The sequence below is a fragment of the Taeniopygia guttata genome, chromosome 14 (assembly GCF_048771995.1).
Source record: "Taeniopygia guttata chromosome 14, bTaeGut7.mat, whole genome shotgun sequence".
In the NCBI taxonomy this organism is placed as follows: Eukaryota; Metazoa; Chordata; class Aves; order Passeriformes; family Estrildidae; genus Taeniopygia; species Taeniopygia guttata.
In genome coordinates this window covers 9242994-9265167 of record NC_133039.1, presented here as the reverse complement: position 1 = coordinate 9265167, position 22174 = coordinate 9242994, and the positions used below count along the sequence as shown (strand labels likewise).

The following is a 22174-nucleotide window of genomic DNA, read 5'->3' as shown; positions in this document are numbered from 1 at the left end:
TTATTGTATAGTGCATTTTGTATGCATGAAGACTTTGAAGAATGCAGCATTTTAAAACTCTTAGTTTAGGTAATTATTATGCACAAATCTATAGTGTGGCTACTACAATGTCATTTTATTTCTTTCCTTTCTGTCAGTTTTCTGTGAGTCTTCCCACTCTGAAAAAATACCATCTAACTAACTTTATCTCCATGGTAGTGGCACAAACATTTTTAATAATTTCTCTAATTTCTCACTAAAATACTGATCAGTGCTTTTGTACGCCTTCTGTGCAATAACGAGGCAGCATAACTTTAACTGTATGAGAAGTATGTGAAAGAAATATTAAAAGGCTCTAAAAGCCACAGCCCTTAAAAATGGGCTTCTCATTTTAAGGAATGAGCTATATCAGTTTAAAGATCCCCCTTTAAAATAATAAGTAATGAAATCCTGAAATAACTGACTTCACTGCAAGGGTTGGTGCTATGACCCTCCAGGTGTTACTCTGTACCCCCATGTAGAAGTAAAGGTCTTCTTGAAACAAGTGATCTGTAGCAAATTGTTCACTACTCTCCTTTCATCTCTGGTAATATTTGATCCCCACTCGCAGTGGTTTTTAAAACTCGCCTGTGAATATTCTAAATGGAAACCAAGCAACCTTTATAATACAGCCAGCATCCATTTCCATTCCATGTGCTGTGCAAACATCATCTGCTCATCCAGGTGTATCTTCAGCCCAGCCTGGCAAGGTTTGGAGCTTTTCCTCACAGAAGAATAGCAAATTTAAATACAATGCCAATTGGCAGCCAAAAGTCCTAGGAGGTGGTTCTGGCAGCCAGGGATTACTGAGTCACGGGGGTGCTCTGGCCACACACCTGCTATCCCAGAAATGCCATCTCCAGCTGCAGGAGCACAGGGACACAAACCAACAGGAACGGACCTGAAACTGTGCCCACAAAATGCACGTATTCAAGGGAAAGTAATGAAAGCATTCAAATTAGTGTACCTTGAAAAAGAGAGCTGACTAATAGGATTACAAGCTCAGCATTACTAGAAAGCATAAAGTCAGTTATAAAAATTTTAGGAACTGAAGTCAACCATTCTAACTTTTTCCTATAAGCTATTAAATCATTTATTAATTTTACGCATCAGCTCTGCAAAGTTGTTAAATAACAAACAGTGGTTTTGGTCTGCTCAGCTACCTAATGGGCCTAAACTGGATTTTTTTGCTGGTATTATGGGCATTTTCTGTAACAAGGACAGCCTATGAAAAAGGGAGAGTTGAAAACAGGTCTTAAAACTGATTTGGTTTAGTTACAATGACTTTAAGAACGCTGCAAAAACTAGGAATTTTTATTCACGTGACAGGCATGTAATGTTACATCATCACTAAAAGATAACAGAGAATCTGTTAGCAGTAATAATAGAAGTGTCTTGCTTTTAAATATGTATCTCGACTTTAAATTTGCACTTTTCACACTGAGAAAAATCTTTTCTAAAATACATGTTTTGACCATGGATTGGCAACTTTTCTGCAACTGAGTAAAGTTCATCTATTGAAGTAGGATTATTTTAATATAAATTTATGCATAAATCTATGTGTTTGTACACATATTAAAATGTAGTATTTAGTGGTTTAATACATTTTGCACAGCTGATAAAAATAGTATCAAATAGCCACATGTAATATTAAAGACTAGTATAATATTCAAGAACTTTTCTTAGGAAAAGCTGATCTAATTCTTCTGAATTAGAAGCTGAATTCTAAGTCTAATTTTATATATACTAATATATAAAATGTGAGGAAATATTATACCTGACTACATCTCATGCTCATTGAATATATTTCTATTTCTACTCTTATTGTCAGTGTTGGTGCCAAAACACCTTAATTGCAGGCAGCTTTTTTGACAGCAAATGTTGGATGTCTGCAATTTTGGTTTTGTCAAGGTGATGCATCTTGTAGCCTGGCAGTGCAGAACAAAAGGGACTTTCAGTTCTCTGGGTCTATAAATTGGTCTGAACCCTGGCTTAAGTCATGAGTGGCTTATTGGTCTTTCTCCATTCATCAGATGATTGTATTTAATGCTCTGGTATTAATCTTCTCAGTTAATTAATAAAAAAATAAATAATAAATCCATATCTTTACAAAATTTGCTATTAGAAAAATATCATGGAAAGAAGATCCTCTGTCACAAGTATGCTCCTTGGTAATAATGGCCATGCTGTGAATGCTGGTATAGAGTAAGTTCAAAAGTTACCAACTTTCCTAAAAATGCCGTTAGAAAGGCTTGTCTGACAGGAAAAAAAAAAGGGGGGGGGACGGGGGGACGGGGGGAAGGAACCTGCTGGTTTTTGTCTAGAAAACATCATTGTGTAAATCATTATACAAGACAGACTGAATATCTGCTTTCCACAGTGTGATTATTGAGATGCTCAGTTTCTTCCATGATTGCCTGGTTGCCTGCAAGGCTGAAAGAAAAGAAAAATAATGAAAAAGACCAAGTTTGCATCTTCCAAGATAAAGAGGAGCAAGGTTAACTGTTGTCTTTATGCACAGGCTCCACAGCAAGGGCACTGTTTGCTTCCTTTCAGTGCGTTCTGTGAAAGCTGCTGATGGACAAAGTGTTGTCACTTGGGAGTGTACAGCCCTCACAGTCCTTCCCCAGGCCTGCAGCACCATTGCTGGTGCTCTGCTGGCCATAAATAAAAGGTCATTGGCCGTGAAAGAAACATCACTTTGTTTCCCACTCAGTCTTTTATGCCTTTTGAATTGAAACCTTATTTCTATTGACCACTGTTTGGATGATTGCTCATGTTTTTCAGTTACAAAAACAGGGTTATTTGTGGGGTTTATACCACTGCTTTTCCCAAACCTGCCTAGCAGAGCTCCTAGGAGACACAACAAAACCACTGCATGGTAAACAATTTATGCATATACTGGGAGTTATTTATATTGAAAGGTTTCTAAGCCAATATCAGAAAATTAAGGTAGAAAAAAACACAGGCATCACATTTTTCTTGTTTGTCCCTTGTTTTGTTGAGGAAAGAAACCATTTTATTCAAGGCATAGAATGAAAACAGTTATTGAAAATCCCTGTGAGGGCAAACAAACATGTTGTTTCATTTGGCTATGTCCATCAATCAAGTACTTGTAAAACACTGGTTCACATTACTAAAACAATGAAGAGATTAAATTTTTCATAGGTGTATTTGTATTAGGCTGACAAAATAGAAAAGATTATTGTAAAATGAACTGTTTAAATGAGGACCTTTGATTATCTCTAATATGAAGAGTTTCTTGCTTAGTCTATTGTGTCTGTATACATACTTGAAGAACACTGGATTAATGTACAATTTCTTTATGCCTATGCAATTTCTGTTGGTATATTGAAATATGTGAATGGATTTGTTTTGGTTTAATTCTGAGCTACTGAGAACTCAGTAAGAAAGGAAATAAGAGGTCCTTAAAGGAATTAAGAGTCCTTTAGAAAATAGCCATTACTTTACGGATGCCCACTTCCTGCCTCAAATATATTAGCAAGATTATTTCTCTCATATTTCAAACTCAGAAGGACACTAAATTGTTGAAAACAAAGCTTATGTCTACAGAAGCTAACTGTGGAGGGAGGCCAACAAAGCTGGTTCATGGCCCCAGGCTGCAGCCAGCTGCCCCAGTGGTCTTCCAGCCCCACTGTGGGAAGCCACACTGAGGACTCTGTGAGGGGAACAGATCTGGCTCTAATTCATACAGGATTCATATGGCAGGATTGCAGTTATTTTAAAGTCATTACAGTCTGACTGTGAGGAAAGATTGTAGTGGGGGAGTGAGGAAGGTGAGACTCTTAAATAGGGAGGCGGGAAAAGGCAAATGGCCAGGACTTGAAATGGGCACACTCCAACTGGTGCCATTGCTGAAAATGCAGTCTGGTGATACTACAGCCATGAGGACTAGGATACAATTTGCCCAAACCTGGAATGTACCTGAGGCATGAGGGTCGTAGAGCTCTTAAGAAAAATGAGCCAGGCACACATAATTTTAATATTTTTGCCAGATTTCTCTCTTTCTCTGTGTTAAGGGATGGTGCATTTTGTCAAAGGAGACACTGTGGATTGTTGTACTCAAAGGGCTGTAGAGGAGAGTGTGATGTAGGCAGGCAAGGCAATCAGGATACACTGGGAGCAGGTGGGAAAGCCTGGAGTTTTCCTGTCCAAAAAGCAATGGAACTGAAGGATATGGGAGAGGACAGCTTTGGGGGAGCTGTCAGAGACCCTCAGCACCCCACATTGCTGCAGGCTCATGGCAGGATGATGGAAGCAGGTGACTGCAAAGCCTTGGGATCCAGAATAAAAGTGGAATGACCCAGTGGCAGCAGCAGGGCCTGGCAGCTGCAGGGCATACCCACACAGAAGCAGGGCAGTACCAGGACTGCTGGTCACCCCTGGACCATCACAGCATGATACTCTCTTCTCCTTAGGTAAGGAAATAATCTGCACAGTTAATGATTCTGTCCCTCATGCCTTTAATAAAAGAGCAATAACAAAACCTGTGGGTGTACTATAAATGGAAGGCACACTACCCCCTCACAGTCCTCAACAAAATCTACACCAAAAATAAAGTTCTGTTTAGCTTTGCAGGAGGAGCTGGAGGAGAAGCACTGGTGTTCCACTGTCAGCATGATGGCATTCTTAAACCCAGCTTAAACACAGTCTTTTTACTCCCAAAGCTGTGTTTTCTACTTCCAGCTCAACTTCTCTTCTTGACCTGTTCCAGACTAAACAGCTTTCTGGTATGGGCATCATTGGCACCTGCTGGACAGGGCGCCTGCATATTCCCCTTGGAACCACCAGCAGTTCTCCAAGAACCACTGGCCAAACTGTTTATTTATTGAAAAGCGCTGGACAGAAATATAAGTGCTTTGGGTGCAGATATTCTGCTTGGGGATTATGTTGACAAATAATATGGAATTGGACATGCTGAAATATTTTCAGTTACATTAACTCACAACAAATTGCTGCTGAAATTTTAGTAATTCATAGACTAATTAATATTATTTAAAAGCTGTCAAGTATCAGTTACTGTGAAGCAGAGGATCTGTTAGCTAAACTTACAAGTTGTATGTCTGAGGTTCACTTGATTATTGATTTTATTAGATATGGACTTGCTATAGACCGTCTGAGAAGTCTCTTAATCATTTGAGAAATATTTGTGCCTCTTCACCTTTCTAATTCTTCTGATATTTCATTCTTAAAACACTAGTGTGGCCATTGTAGAAAGAAACAATTCACTGATATTAATATCACAGATATAGTAAACTATACCCATAAAATTGTTCAGAAGTACAAGGTATATGACCATAAACTGATTATTTGATGTTCCCACTTCTGTAATTACCCTGCTACATAAATTAGGTATAAAAAAAAAATAATCTCTTCAAAATATTTTTAAACACAGTGATCATTCATTAAATGCAATTATTTGCTCTTTTTAACTCAAACAATACATTATACAATACAGTACATTTTAAGTATATGTTGGAATAATAGACTGTATTTGTTGTATTTATTTGTGTTTACAAAATTAAGGTTGGTATAGACTCAAAACACGCTTCGTATTTTTATTGAAACAGCAGTGTTGCTGTTGCTGACTTGTTTGATGCCCTGATGAAGTTGTGTTTAAACATATCAGAACTGTGGAAGCTCTAGTATCTCTCCAAAACTAGGACAAAATTTTCTAATATACTGAAATAGAAAATAATGAATACTATTCTCCTAAAGTTCACTATCAAAACAAAGAACTAAAGGACCATGAGCCACATGCTACCTAGATCAGCCCATAAGCTTTACATTTCCAAACATTACATGTTGCACATGAAACTGCTGTTCAGGCCTCCAACAGGCATAGAATTAAACACAATTCATGTCAGGAAATTAAGTAATAATAATTAGCACATTTCCTAGGTGGGGGCAACCCAGACAAGGAGGTCATTCCTCCAGGGAAAGGAAGAATAAAAAGAAATTTGTGGCTAAATTATACAAAGGTAACAAAAACTATTTTGCACTATGTGGCCAGTGTATAATTTTGGACAGTTGCCCAAAGCTGGTACTGGCTGTAGTCCATTTTTTTAAAGGTTGAAGCAACATTGTGGGATTGCAAATTTATTTGATATTGAATTCAGACAGCAGGGGAGAAGAGAAAATAAAAACTAGAAGCCATAGAAATTGTAAATAAAAAATAAGTTACACCTATCAAGAGATTCTATATAGAGCTTTTACTGTGAATTCACTGCACATTTATCCTATGCCCTGAAAAATCAAAAATCCATTTCACCAGATATTTAGAAAGTATGTGGAGTGTGTACATTGTGTTTTCACACAATATATTACACTGACCAGAGCATAGGCTTTGGAGGAAAGAAAAAACAAGAGATCAGAAAATGTAATTTTAATTTTTTCCATTATTGAAGAGTTGTTTAGTTTTGTATTTTTTCACTGTAACTAAGTGGAATGGAAGAGGGAAATATTAACATTGTCTTTTGAAGATAGTTTATTATTATTTTTGCATAGAAAGGACTACTGCTTGTGTTACCCTTTATACCAAGAGTGTTAGTAAAACTGGAAAAGAGAAAATGGAAATAGTCATCTTCTTGCCTTTCTCTTACAAAGAGAGCAGTCTCTTATGAAATTGTAAAATACTCATTGAATTGCACTTCAGAAACACCTGGGGCTTGTAAACTAAAGTATTTCAAAAGCAGTTTCATCATAAAGATAAAATCTGCTATTTAAATGCTCTGTAGCCCTCTGAAGAAGCCCATCTAGTGCCCAAACCAAATATCAATATGTTGTTCTGTGGTAACCTGAAGGGAAGTTTCTGACACTGGCATAAGACTTAGTCTGTGTGATAACAATTGGTGTTGTTAGATATCGACCTTTTCCACAGGAGACATCCAGCAGTGTGACACCGAAACCCTCACAAAATTCCATTTCATTAAAAGGAAACAGTTTTGGAAGGGGTGATAGATGATACATTACCACTAGGCATTTTCAGTATCTGGTTTGCATTTCATGAAGATTCTCATCTCAAAAATGTTTGTTTTGTCATCGGTATATTTTTAAGTGAACATGTTGTGGAAGATTGTTTGTCAAAGCACTGTAAAAAGTTTTGTCTCTCCCTAATAGTGCTAGGTCTGGTTACTAGAACTTCAAATTATATATATATTAATGCCATCTTATACCACAACAAGAACACTGCACCCATCTGAAATAAACAGGTGACTTTCTATCTGTAAAGGTATTAAAATGCCCAAGGAAGACATCAGAATACAGTTCTCTGTCTGTACCTGTATCAGAAGAGACATTGAACAGAAATGCAACCTTCTTCCCAGTCTGCACCATACCCTTTCGGGTGTGAAAAGATGCATTTGAAAGCTACAGCAATTACTTTGTGCCCAAGAAAGTTGGCAAAAGTACCTGTAAAACAGGACAGGGAGTCTATTGCAGAAGCAGAGGATCGACCAGGGCCAGGACTTTAGAAATCACTGCTCGCCCTCTGCCCTTCTCCCTGGGAGCCCTCCACAGTACCACGTGAGTTATGACAGTGATGTGAGCACAAAGTAGATATTCTATTAGTTCCCTTTATGTAGGAAGCTGAAAATTATCTGACTCAAGACAGCTGCCTTGACTGCCTGGACTTAATAGATTCCCTGATCAGGCAGAAAGCTGCAAAGAAAATGAGATTCAGGAACTCACAGTGGTGCAAGGAGATGTCAGTGGCATATAAGGGACGTGCACAGATAATGTTTTTATGGCGCTGACTGTCTCAGGCTTGATCAAAAGCTGCTAATCTTAATACACCTATTTTCCTTGACTTCAATGGGCTTTGGATTGGGCCCTTTGAGAGCAGATATAAGCTAAAAATATTGCAGCACCAAGACCATGCAAAGTCAGTAGAGAAATATGATCAAATTTATCATTATAATATTCAGCACTTTGTAAACTCATTAACATTTGCGGAGAACATGCTGTTTTACCTGTGACCTATAAATTCTGAAAAGCTCAGGAGAATTGCCACTCTGAGAAATGTTGATGGCAAAGGTATTTTGGGGGAAGTATGATGGAGCCATGTAGCATAGTTTAATTGTAGTTGTTATGGGATGCAAATGACAAGTCACTCTGCATCTAAGCAATTAGAGACATTCCACAGAATAGGGTTCAGGTTTGTGAAATTCCACAGGAAAGTGGGAGTCAAGTTAGCAAGATATTGCCTGCAAATTAAAACACATTCCATAGAGTAGAGACCATTGTCAATGACCCATTAACAAAAGGGTCAATGATATTAATGTCCCCCATTCCAACTATGCCAAATGCTTTTTCAAACCTGCTAGTCCTGAGGGTGGAAAGTATAAATTCTGGGCTAGATCAGTAATATCAGAGAAACACAGGGATCTCATGTAGAGTCAGCAGCCACTGTCTCATGAGAAAGAACATATATAGTCCTTGAAACATTTTTACAGGAAAATGATTTTTTTTTAAACTTATGGGTTTACCAGTAAGTCAAGATTTTTTGTTTTAAAAAGCATTAATGACTGTATTTTGGTTTGTGGGGTTTTTTTTGGTTGGTTTTTTTTTTTTTTTGGTTGAGTTGCATATCCCTATCCTGTGTATGCAATATTTACAGTACCTTGTCATTAACAACTGTCCATAACTAAAGGAAAAGCTGAAGAGAAATGTGCTTTATAGTAGCCTCAAAGTTATGCTATCCTGACTCCCAGAGTTAAAGCACTTCCTGGGGCTGCTGTTCCAAGGACAGTGTCCTTGATGCTCTGTTGTTCTTCCCTGTAAAGGGCTGCAATCCCTGGTGCTCACTACAGCTCCTAAAATGGGTGGCACAGCTGCAGCTGTTTAAGGGAACTTCTGGCTGACTGTACCCGAGTTTCTGGCCCTTCTCACCCCAAGCCATGCAGGAATGAGCCTGACAATCTTCTCCATAGTTTGGATATTGTGCACTATCAAAAACTGGTCCACATCCTGGCCAGAAGCAATATTACAGAGCAAAATAAAACTGCCAGTCTCCTGCTGGTTGTGTATAGAGTTGTGAGAGCCTCATGTAAGTGGTTTGCTGCACTGGGTATGTCAATGTGGTTTTTGAAGTACATTTGTGTAGGCAAAATCCAAATACAAGGCACCCCAAATTAAGGCAAACAATAATTGTGCCATACCATGCTACCACAGACATTGTTTGTGTTATGCTATATATATATATATATATATATATATATATATATATACACATATATATATATGCTATATTTTCTGTGGAATTACCAGCATTAAGGAATCATTTCAACATTTTTTTTAAATTAATTACTTCTGTGATCTAACCTGTATACCATTTATTCTCTATCTTCCAGGAATCAGAGTGACTACTGAAAACTGTAGAGCATTATTTTATTCTCATGAGACATAGTATTAATCTGGTATCAAATTGGCAAATGCTTTTAGGAAAACCTCGAAGTTTGGGAATATCAGAATAGATCTCCTAGAATAATTTGACAAAGGCATGTGAGTTGATCAGTCATGCACAGATGTTCAGGAGATCAACTGATATCCTGAATCTCACAGCCATTATGCAATGGGAATGTATTTGTTGTGTGCATACATTTACCTAAAGAAAATGTAGCCATGTCTTTCTTAATTCAGCTCTTGGCTTCACAGCTGAAACTTCCAAATGTGCAGCTGGAGGAAGGGAGAAACTGGAGTTTCTGATGTACACATTTGTCCAGTAGGAACTAGATGGAACTGCCAGCTTATTACACATGGACCACTGAACACCAAGCAAACACTACTCTCTCCCTCCTGCACATTTGCCATGTCTGTGGATTTCCTCATACAGTTACTTATCCTATTAGCTTAAGGGAAAAGCTCTAATTGCATTCACATGAAAGCAAAATCTTCAGTATATGCTCTTTCCATTAGTATTCTTCTCCTTTTTTCCTATTATCACTTAGGTTTAACTGAACTCTCAGGATTATAAGTATATTTTACACTTTGAGTTTGTACTATTATATGGTACCAAAGGAAGTAAAGAAAAAATTAAAGAAGTATTTATGAAAAAAAAAAAAAGTCACTAAAATCTGACTCCTAGTAGAGAAACATAGCAGCAGTTTGGTTTCACAGCCCACATGCTGATTATAGGATCTGCTGGGTAAAATTATAGGACTTGGATATTACAGAGACAGATCACAGATCTAATGGAACTACTTCCTCCTTTAAATCTATGAACCCATCCAGTCCATGTCCTTAGGAGGTGATCAGAGATGGGAGCTGGCCAGTGTGAACACACTGCTGTGGATCAGAGCTCTACCCATTCAATTTTCCCTTTCTTTCTCCCCTGTCAAGGGAATTTAGCACTGAGATTGCTTTAGCCTAAACTCCATTGTTAAAAGAGGGAGAAGAGAAAGCACCAGGACTTCACCTTCCCCAAGAGCCCAGGGACTGTCAGCCTGCACAGAACCACTTCCCCCATGTAACAACTCCACCTGAAATGCAATCTGTCAGTAAAGCTAGCATGCTTCTGTTTAAAAAACCACTATTTTCTTCAGTAAGATCAAGTGTATTAATAAATTAAACATTTTCTAATAAACATTCTCACCCCTGTTTTAGCAAGTCTGTCTGCTTAAGAGATCAGGTTACTGACACTATTAAGAAACCAGGAAACTCATTTCTTTCCAGATTATTTCCTGCTCAAAGGACTGGAATCTAGTGACACATAGTTTAGGCTGCAGATCTACAAACTGGCTACTGTTATACTCACTATGACTGTATTTAAACTGGGGATCTAGAAGCACCATGTTCTATTTCACCATCTAGTCTCTTAAGGCTTTTTTTTTCCCCTACAGTAGTAAGACAATGCCTACATCCATTGTCAATGCTACATCAATTTTAGTAGTAGGAGTTTTTTCATATAGACAGATTTTATTCCTGATTTTTAAACCACCAGTGCTAACTAAGCTGATTTCTTCAGTGAATTGCATAAAAAATTAATAAATTAGCCTTGGAAATAATTTTGCATTTTAATAATATTATAATATTCTTACTTGAAGCTTTATGGATATTGGAAAATTTAGGGGTCTCCCATTCTCACCCTAAAATGAGCTCCTGATTAGTACCAAATCCTCTTTTTTTTTTTTTTTTAAGTGTTTATTTTAATAACTGTGTTAACCTGGGGTTGCAAGGAAACTAGAAAGTGTTCTCTAGTCAGCAGCCATGATTGTGGCAGACTGCCAGGATGTTTGTGACCTCTAGAAAACCTTAAGGTTTTGATCAGCATTTCTTTATCCCCAATACTCTGATGTTTCTGTTTTAAATTACATCTCAGTGTCTCCAGAGTAGGTAATGATGCTAATGTGAGTGATACAACAGATTGTTACAAGCATCCTTGGATTATGAGATGGAATATCTTGACTTTCTAAACAATGATAGTGTTTATTGTATTATAGTTCTGAAATTATTATAATATTATGCTGATACAAATTACACTGCTGCACCTCAAGCATATTCTTTTAAGATACAGTGAATGGAATTTAAAGACTGTCAAAGGCAAGGAAAGACAATACCTGACTGTCCCCGGTTTTGTATCAGGATGAGAATGCTATTGTAACCTTCACATTAGGTTGCATTAAATCCTAAAAGCAGAAGATACAAATTTCTTGACTTTCCTGTGCCTGTAGAGTTAATAGTTCCCACAATTATAAAGCATTTTAAATAAAGGGTGAAAAATCATGCTTCTGCTGCTAAAATACATTTGTTTGCTTCAAAATGTGCAATGAGTTAATCTAGGGCCTCTTGTGATTGTAGCTGCAGAATATAACAAAATATATCTCTCAGAAGGTACTTTTTGTTCATATATTCATAAAAAGGTTTTTTCCCCACTAACACTTTAAGGCAAGTTGATAACAAGACAAAGATTGCTTCCATAGCTGAGGAAAAATCCTCCCATGCCAATGCTGCACTGAGAATACAACGTGCTATGCATACTACACATTGCACAGCACATGAGGGGATATAGATCAATGTATGTCGCTATGTAAACTGTGGCAGCTTACACACTTTGTGTGTAAGTGGCCTAAATTCAGAAACTTGAAGTGGAATGTCATATTCCATTGCAGAATACATATAGATTTGCAGGTATCCCGAAGTGATAAGAATATTAAAATATGTAAGAAAACACAATTATTTGTTTGAAAACCCCATGTTTGTTATTCTAAATCAAATAGCACAACTTCAAGCTTTTAAAAATTCATAACACTTTTTCAGCTAGAGTTGGTGTTGAAGCTGAGACAAACATATGCTGTCTCTTCCCATATCACCTTTATGGATCCTTATGCTGCAATGACATTTTAATAGGAAGTTGCTTTTTTCCATGCATTTATATGTGTTTTCATTGATGTTTAAATTAATGGTGACCTCTAAACAAGTATGATTTTTTCTGTAAATTACAGAGCATTACATAAATTCATATATAGGTGATCGCTTCCAGAACCCAATGTCAGTATTAACTATTTAATTTCATCTCTTCTGCCAGGATTCCTCTAGAATACTTGCCTTGTCACCAAAACTATGGCATATCTTCATTACAACTGTCAGGCACAGAAAGGCAGAATCACAAACATGAAGGCAAAAACAGCTTTGATGGACGAGAAAGAGACTGGGAGAGAAAGTACTGAAACAATGGTATCATCCACAAAATACTCTGTGGGGTGTGGAGAATGAGATTTTGCCTGGCCTGCTGGCTCAGTCATTAAGTTGTTACCTCATTGTATGTAGGATGACACTGATTTTCAGGCTTATTTTTGCTTACTCATTTTCTGATATTATTGAACTGTGGCTTAAAATGAAAAATATAATGTAGTTATTATCCTAACCTCTACTGAATGAGTTATGTTGATACAGGGTCAAAATCCAGTCCAGGTAATTTTACCAATGGGGATAATGGGTGTTCTGCAGATACAGCTCTGTTCTGAAAGTTCAGTGGGCTATGCAGGCTGCTCCAGGTGCAGCACACTACCTAGCTCTGAAATTTTGAATTCTTTTTTAAAAACAATCTCTGGAACATCTTAAATAGAACAGACTCTCTCCATGTGCCTTCTGACATCTTTGTGAAACGTGGCTGTTCATTGTCATCTTCCTTTGACAGCTTCTCTCATCTCATGCGTTCAATACATCCACTCGGAGCAATTTACCTTTTTCATCTGGCATTTCTTTATGTTAAGGCTATGCTGATCTTCATTTGTGAATTGGATCTGCCAAGCTGGCTGATATTGGATCCTGCAGTTTGCCAACCCTCGTTTGCTCTGACTGCTGGTGAGAGCAGTGCACACCACTTCAGGCAGCAGTGGCAGCAGCAATCTACGCACGCCAGTTGTAGGTATCGGAACATAAATATGATAATGCTGTAATGCTGGACCCCAGCCAGCTCTGCTCTGGCTTCTGCAACACTGCTCCACAATATGAAGCACAAAGATAATCTGATGCTCAGAGGTTTTCAGCCTGCAGGAAGGCAGACTGGAAAAAAGCTCAGGTTTGCTTAAATGGACACAGCTCCAGCTGTGAGGCCTTGTCATTTCTTACATGGAGGGGGTGTCAGCAACTGTTTCAACATGAGAATGATGTACGTGTTTTAGTCCTGTGCACAAAGTAAAAAAGCTCTCCATGTCTTAATCAGGGGATAGCTGGTGAGAATGACAGGAGCTTTCGCTGTTAGCAAATCCACAGGACAGAGCAAGCAGTCTGTACGCTGCTCACAGTTATCTCACAAAGGTCAAGTCTAGAGAAATGCATGACTGCAAGTTACCATGAGAATAGTTCAAAAGGATTCTTCAGATGATGGAGTATTGATCATGACATCCTGACTGCCAGGATTCAGTCATGCATGTGATATTGGACTATGACATGTGTATGTTCTAGTTTTAATTTACTGGGGTGATAATTTAGATTAAATTATTCCTCTTCTGTTAATTCCTTCTAAACTGACAAGACTTGTCAGGGTCTAAGTGAGAAGAGTTTTCTTAAAGTTACTAGCTCATGGTCACCAACTTGCAGGGTGCACCAATCTCAAACTCTAAATAAGATACAGATATATGGGGGAAGTGAATCCATTCCTATATACAGATATTTCCCACGGGGAAATATGCCCCTAGGATTTGCCCTTTGTAATTTGCTAGTTAGCCTCAGGTTGCTTTACACCTTTGCATCCTTGAAGTTGTGCAGTACCTTCCTTCCCAAGAGTGTCACAAGTCATAAAGGAGGATTAATGTAGCTTTTGAACTCCATTAACTATTGCGAGAATTTTCCACTTGGAAGCTTCTAGCACACATTTAATATCATGTAAAATAGAAATAAGAATAATTAGCAGCTAATAAACCATCTGCCAAATTTTGAGCTTGTATTTTCCTCCATGACCTTCTGACATATCCTGACTTCTTCCAGACTTCCTCGGACAATTAATTTAGACACTACAAAGCAGGCAGACATGTTCCTGAGAAGTAGGTTCTTTGATCCACACAGAAAATTATGTACCATAGATTATCCTATCCTTATTTTCTTGTTTTCCTGGCATTCCCAGACTTTGATGACTAGAACTCACTGTTTGATGATTACAGACTCTCAGAGCAGCATCTCAATACTTATGTGATTTATGGATCCAAACCGTGCTAACAATGCCCTGTAGCATTTCATTGCACTCACTAAATAACTCAAGGTTTATTGTTCTTAAAAGAGAACAAGGGTAATGTAATTTTTATTTTGTCTAGATGTCTGTTACTCCCTCCAGTAGCTTTTTACTCCTTTGCCCTTTTTGGTGTTATTGAGATCTCAAGGATGAGATGTTTCTACAGCTGTTAGGAAAACAAATGGCTGAATGGAGACAAAGGGCTGAATCTTTATGGTTTTTTGCTTGGCTTGTTCTGCTTGCTGATCAGTCAGGATATGTAGCCCAGGATGGGCAACTCTGAAAAAATCAGAGATTATTCTTTGGCCAAACAAAATCAAGGAACACAGGAGGAACCTGAGGTACTGCACGTGGGTTATTGAGATACAGAGGGGCTGAGGGGAGAAGCACAATCCTCCCTCCTCCTAATGAACAGACATGAGAGGTGGTAAAGAGGAAAGGGAAACTTTAGTATTATTCCAGTGGACAATTTCAGCAGAGTAAAGCACTAAGCTACAGAGGCTAGATTTTCATGGACCACTTGTCTTCCTTTCTAAAAATGTTTGGGTGATTTTGACGCTTATAAAATCTGAAAATCTCTCCTTATGCATGGGGCAGATAGGTGATTCACACTTTGCAGCATAGTTCTGTGTCTCTGGTTCCAGAAACATCTTCATCTTCCCTATGTTTATAGAAATTATTGAAAAGGTGTCACCTTGGAAATTAAGTGTAGCTTGCAAATAAATATTTCAAAGCTGATTTTCACAAGGAAATGTTAATGGCTCTAAAATGCTAGACTATGACAATACAAGGTCATCATATTATAAAGTGATACACACCTACATTTGTATGTGTTTGAAAGGAACCCTGCAGCACTGCTGTTCTTTACTGTAATTTTGTTACTCTGAGAGGAAATAAACCTAATATATTTGCATAAAATTATTTAGATCTCATTATGAGAGGCATAGAATCACAGTCAGAAAAAAATTAGTCAGCTAATTATTGGATTACTGCATAAAATTATTAATATAATGAACAACCTGTAGAAAGAGAGCTTAATAGTATAAATTGTATTTATATGCTTATCCTCTATATCTGCTAAAAGTTGAACATTTTCAAAGAAGCATAAATAATTTTACTTTTACTATTCTTAAAGATTCAGAAGTTTCTTGTATTTGTTACTGGTTTTGCTACAAACATTTTTATCCAGACTTAATGCCTGGTCTCTCCATCACCACACTAATACCTTTGCATGGTTAAGGTAAAATTTGACTTTGATGCAAAAACCTGTAGACACAAGATCAATCCCAGAAACAAAGTAAAGAGATGGCTTTATAAGTGATTTTTTCCATCATAGGTCTTAAAGAAACCTTTATCTTAGCTCAATATTTAGGAATAAATCTGCTAATAACTTATTCCTTCTGATTTTCTATGGATTCTTGAAGATCTTTTCTGGGATTAATTGTTTCACAGACCTCTTTTCTTAAGTGGAGACCCTTTAGCAAACGGAGACACTTCAGCAAGGAGGACAAAAAAGAATCCAAGAAAAATAAGTGTTAAAATTGTGGGAAAGATGTTATTAATCATTAATGTAAATAATTTTACTTTAAAAATCCTTAAAGGAGTTCATTTAACTAAGTAAAGCATTTAATGGCAATTTCATTACAGGGCTAAGACTAGAAAATTGAAACTGTTCTAACCAAAATGGTGGCCAGGTTTGTTTTTCACAAGTGATAAGGAATGTTCCTCATAAAATCAATGGCTGTTCAGAAATTAACTTGAAACTTTAACAAGAATCTGGGTTACTACAGGAGGAATAAAGTTTTCCAACCTTAGAGCTTTGAAAAAATGAGAAATAGTTTAAACTGCTGTTAAAAATGCAAATTATATTCTTTAAACTGGAGTTAGTAATTTGATGAGGTAGAGAAAAAAACACATTTCTTTTTTGGAAGCTTTTTATAAAATCATCTAATTCTTTTTAACACAAGAATTCATCTATTAATTTGCTTCTGAAGGTATGAGCACATTGTTTCACATGGCCAAACCCCCCATGCCAGAGCAGCAGAACCAGTCAGGCTATTCTTGGCCAATGCCCAAACGCTCACTTGGACCCCTCAATACTTGGAGGGGCCTCTGTGAAACAAATCCACAGTGCTCAGTGCACACAACACTTCAGAAAAATTTCCTACCATTTACATTAGGGAAAGCTGCCACCTGTGATCCTGTTTTGTGCCAGGGTTCAGTGGTTGGGCATTCAGTATCAGCACAAACTCCCCAAGGGGCCTGTTGTGCCCACTGGGGGTGTCAACAGTTGTTCAACTACAGCAGCTGTGCTGCCAAAGGGCACGAGCATGAAAGGGGAGCTCAAGAAGTTCCCTTACCCCTGTACACACATGATTTTTCTTCATTTGCAGATGCTCAAATTTCCCTAAAATCAGAACAAAACAGGAAAGTACATCTAGCTGAAAACTCCTTCTAGCCTCCTGGCTGCTCAAAACACTTCTCAGGTGAGTCCAATTTGGTAAATTATTTGGTAGTTTTCACTGCACTTTTCCTAACTAGCTTCTATTGCTCTTGCCAGGGAACATGTTTCCTTTTCCAGCACTGAACTGTTTAAGCATGTTTTTGAGGGTTTTTTGGGTTGGTTTTTTTTGGGGGGGTTTTTCTTTCATTTTTTCACAAAGCTGTAAGACAAACTCGCTGCATATCCCTTTAACTCTCTCCTTACTCCACATTAACAACAAAAACACAGTTTCCTTCAGTAAAGTATATATGAGTTCTTACATGAATTGTAGTGCCCCTGGGTAAAATCCTTGAGTCATTAAAGAGGATGAGAGCTTTACTAGGACTTTTGACCAATCAGAATTTCATCTAATTGGCATAAACTGGCCAGTACTCTAAGCACTGCCAAAATCCTGGTTTTGTTGCAAGGCTCAGAGACTGTTCCTACCCACACATCAGAGTCACACCCACAACCACTCTGTACTCCAGGGCTGGAATCGCTGGTTCCCAGTGCCCTGCTGACAAATGAAACGCTGGCAGGCATTTGCACTTTCTTTCTGTGTTGTGGCATTCTTTACTGTGCTGGCCAGAATGGCTGACTGCAGGCTCCCTGAAACAATCCAACCCAGCACCATCAAATGGGGTTTGTAGCCACAGAGGAGCAGCTCCTCGCAGCCAGCAGAAGGGACAGCAATAGGAAACACAAGAGAGAATGTGGTGTGTGAAAATAATAAAGCAATTCAAAAGTGATTAGATTAGCTCTTGAAAAGCAAGGGTCTACATGGCAAAGGCTGGAGTTTTTTTATCTTGGCTGGTGCTTTGGAGTGTGAAGGGTTAACTAACACAATGAAAACAAACTTCTCAGGGTAAAAACTGCTCTGCTTTTGAGAGTTGATTGTGGACATTTCCATTTTAATAAGTGCTAACTCAAATAATGTCCAAACTTTGTTATATACATTCGCTTTTGTATATGCTCTTGGCTGTGTATAGATAGCTCTTTATCAAATGTGCATTTCCTCTAATTGACAAGGAGTGAATGGTAAACAGCAGTTCGATTATTTTGGATTATGTTGTAAATTCATTACAGCTTCAGAAGTATAGTTATAGCCTTAAGCTTGGGTGAACAGACGTGTTGCTTAAATGTATGAGCTGAAACCAAAATTATGTTACTGAAGGAATCTTGAAAGCTATTTAGATGTGATAACTAAAAATTCAAGATTAAATTCAAATCCACATTGTAATCATCTGGGAATGATTATCAATGCAATTTTGTAGCATGGTTCCAGAGATTTTTTTTCAACTATTTTTTGTATTATAAAAATCAACAAAAAAAGTTAGTTCATAAATATTCAACACACTTAGTTCCCTTCTTGACTTTATCTTATGATAATAAAACTGGAATCAGAGCCAATATGTACATTTCAAGGAAATTTATAATGTAAAGCAGAGAACATAGAACAAAATACTGAAAATCATTTATGATTGAAACTGTAGATTGAAGTTGGTGCAAGTCCCTCCCATAGTAGGATGCTACAATTGCCTCATAATATTGAGGTTTGTAGTCATAATCTTTTTAATGTATGCAGCCAACTTCTTCTTCTTTATTGTGTAACCACTGCACTGATTCTGCTTGGAAAATTTGGGATGACTGATTGAAAAATTAGAAAGGAATTGATTTTACAGAATGTTAAATTTCTGATGAGAGCATTTTAACATCTAAAATACAGTTTCAAAGTTTTGCACGGCCAAAATGATAAAATGTTATCTTTATAGCTGTGGATATATTAGTTTAATGCTTGCACCTGCACATGCAGACAGAACTGATCTATTTGGGAGTTTACTTTTTTGTCATTTTTGTTAACAATCTATGACTTCTGAGACAAAATATGAGGGTGGAAGTTCAAGGATTTAGAGAGATTATTAAACTCTAGGTAAACAGCTAAAAATCATATTGTCTTGGCATGAAAAAGGCAAGAATAGTTTGTGTGAGGGCAAACCAACTATGAAAGCAAAAGGTAGTTTTTGTTTGCCTTTCACTGAGGTGATTCTTACCATATTAAAAAATAAGTTGTTTCAGTCTCTATCCTTCTTCATTTTGATGAGCACAAATCTGGCAGAATACAATCATAAAAAGGTTGTGTTGATGGTTTGTGGATTTTTTTCAAAACATGATTCCTACTAGTTAGGCAGTATTTTCTGTACTAGTTTTTGACCTCAAGAATCCCAGTGACTTGAAAGATCATGATGGGCATGAAGCACTGATGATTGATATTGCTGACAGCTGTGGTTAGTAGTGGGAATATTTGGCACTGGAAGTTATTCAATAAGGAAAATATTGTTCTTTGGTGTGCCTGTCCGGTGATGAAATAAAATTTTAGATATTAAATTCAGTAGCATATAATAGGAATAGCACCTCATTAATCAGATTTGTTAAGTAAAAATTTAGATTACAAAGCAAAAGTGTTATCACAAGGGAAACACATCACTGTTTTCCAAAAATACTGAACTTTTTATTTTTTAGATGGTAAACACATCCCTGCACCATCAGGCAACATCTCAAAGTACAACTCTGTACCCCAATGACAGCAAAATGAGTCTCATCCTTCAGATGTGTTATTGAAGTCTGCTGGTGTGTGACTCAAAGCTGCTATATAATAGTCTAGTACAGCAATGCTCTTTTCTATTATACCAATACTTTTATTTTATTAAATAATCTTCTGCCTTTTAACTGCAGTATAAAATGCAAAAATACATTCTTAGTATTTTTATTACCATAATGTTAATTCTTGCACTAAAGGATAATGTCAGTGACTGACTGTATTTCTCCCAAATACATTTTACATTGATGAATATGTTTATTAAGATATGTCAAATGATTTCTCTGAATTAAAAGCTGAATAGAAGTAAATGATAGGATGCAAGGCAGTAATCCAATCTCATTGTTCTTATTGTACAATAAATGAAGAAAGATAGAGCAAAAACTTCACTGTGTAGTTCTAATGGAAATCCTTATATGCAGCAGAGCTTACAAAGACCTACCCAGCACAACTCAAACCTAAAATTGCACCTAGGATCCATAACAGCCTCCTAGAGTTTCCAATAAAATCTAGCAAGAAATATTTGAGACCAAAGAAGAAGCCTACAGAACATATGAAATGACATTAAGTTCACAGTTTGATTTGATTACAAACTCAATTCTTCCGTCCTGTTCATGCAAAATTTTATGTTTACTATTGCTTTTGCTCTTCATTTTTTTTATTTGCCAGATTAAGCAAACAGGATGATTCCAAAGGCGTGGAATTAACTGTTTGGTAGGAGCAATACCAGAGTTCTGACACAGTACACTTGGTGAAGACTGGTGTAGTTACAAATAAATAGAACTGCGTATGATGTATAGTTACATTTTCAAAATCATCTTGTTTTTTTAAAAATTTAATTGATGAAATCTACCAAAAGTCAATGACAAATGAGATATTTCATTTGTTTTCCTTTTTTTTTTCCCTAAACAACCCCAGAATCTCATTTTCAGGTTGTAATTAACTTCCTTGAAAATATTCATTGGTGTTTCAAGAAGTTTCAGAGCATCTTCTCATAAATCAGCATCATGCATCTGAATTAAAATTTGAATGTAAATTAGAAACATTTTATATTAATGATTGTGAGGCTAAACACACATTCAGAACTGATTAAACATTACTGTCTTCAGTGACTGAGTTGCAAGAGGAATGCATTTTCAGACTCTACATTTCCCATACATATGGAAAATTTGGTTTCCAGCATGGAAGCTCTGGATATCTGGCATGCATTGCTATAGCTGTAGTTATATTTTAAAAGTTCTATCACTAATTTGCTAATGCTTTGAAGTTGTACTTGTAACAAGATTTCAGTTTAAGTCAGTATGTAAAAATTAATTTAAAGGTTATAAAAAAGTCTCAAAATAGCTGTGACAAAGCAGTTTGCAGCTTCTAACCTCAAACAGAACTTATATTTAAATATATAATATTTCTTTTGACATGGCTGCTGATAGTAGTGTGGGCTTTTACTTGGATGATTAGTTCGTAAAATGTATCATTTAAATGTGGACTTTGTCCTCTTAGCTGTATAGTACAGTCAGAATGCCATAAGCAGCTCTCTCCCAGGGTTAACTGAAAGCTAAATTTCTGTTGAGCTCAGGAATTTAATCTAAATTATCAGATTCTTTTATTGTTAAGGTGTTTCCTTGTATAGACCACAGAAACCCCAGTAAAATGAGTTTTTGCACAATGGCAGTGAAGAATAAGGCTTTAAATGTGAGCAAGTTTCCAGTATTGCTGACTACAGTCCCCTCTGTCACAGCACTGTAGACTTGTGCACTAAGGACATCCTCCAGTTAAGCTGGCTAGTTTATTCTCCCTCATTCTTCACTGTCTTGGCGCACTCCATCAGCAATACTTCTTCACTCCTTCTGTCACTCTGCTCAAACTATCTTTTTCTTGGCTGAAAACTTATTAGTGTTGTCCATCTTTCTGGTCATAGAACATGGCCCTGTCTACCCAGCTCAGCTTCTGAGTCTCTTGTCCTTCCAAGTGAGCAGATTAAGAGCAAATTAAAGTTTCTAAAGAAAATTGTGCACTTCCTCTGGGACATGCACCCGTGCACAAAGCCAGGTCTAAATAAGCATTTCACTGTAATCAAACAACCCAGACACCAAAAAAGCCAAACAACATTACTTGCTCAGTCCTTTGCATTTTGCAGCCCCCTGTCCAAACAAGAGGTTTGGTGGAGTTTCAAGGCCCCTGTCACCAGAAGCACAACGTTGCAATAATGCTGCACATCCTCAACAAACACTTCTTTAATTGTCCAAGAGTTACTGTGTAAGTAAATTAGTTCTCATGTTTGATATGCTCTGTGAGCTTTACATTTGGACTGACAGGACTTGTCTTTACTGAAGTTTCTTAGTAAGCCTCCCTGCTTATTTGCAATGACCAACAAAAGGAATTACATTTA

The 22174-nt window shown here is 37.1% G+C and overlaps 1 protein-coding gene and 2 long non-coding RNA genes across 4 annotated transcripts in view; 1 reads left to right on the top strand and 2 right to left on the bottom strand.

Annotated features, from left to right (window-relative positions):
- LOC140685066 (uncharacterized) overlaps positions 1-17104 on the bottom strand; it is a 33451-nt gene extending 16347 nt beyond the window's left edge. Inside the window, exon 1 of the long non-coding RNA XR_012058243.1 lies at positions 34-17104. This is a non-coding gene — a long non-coding RNA (uncharacterized lncRNA). The remainder of the gene's footprint in view (positions 1-33) is intronic.
- Positions 1-22174, top strand: part of LOC121470728 (uncharacterized) — a 129769-nt gene that overhangs the window by 78919 nt on the left and 28676 nt on the right. Inside the window, exon 2 of one of the 2 annotated variants that reach the window (XR_012058242.1) lies at positions 17101-17193. This is a non-coding gene — a long non-coding RNA (uncharacterized lncRNA). Of the gene's footprint in view, positions 1-17100; positions 20905-22174 lie in introns of those variants that run through there. The other variant, XR_012058241.1, reaches the window with a different exon arrangement.
- The window catches only part of SHISA9 (shisa family member 9), a 176591-nt gene that overhangs the window by 141171 nt on the left and 13246 nt on the right, over positions 1-22174 (bottom strand).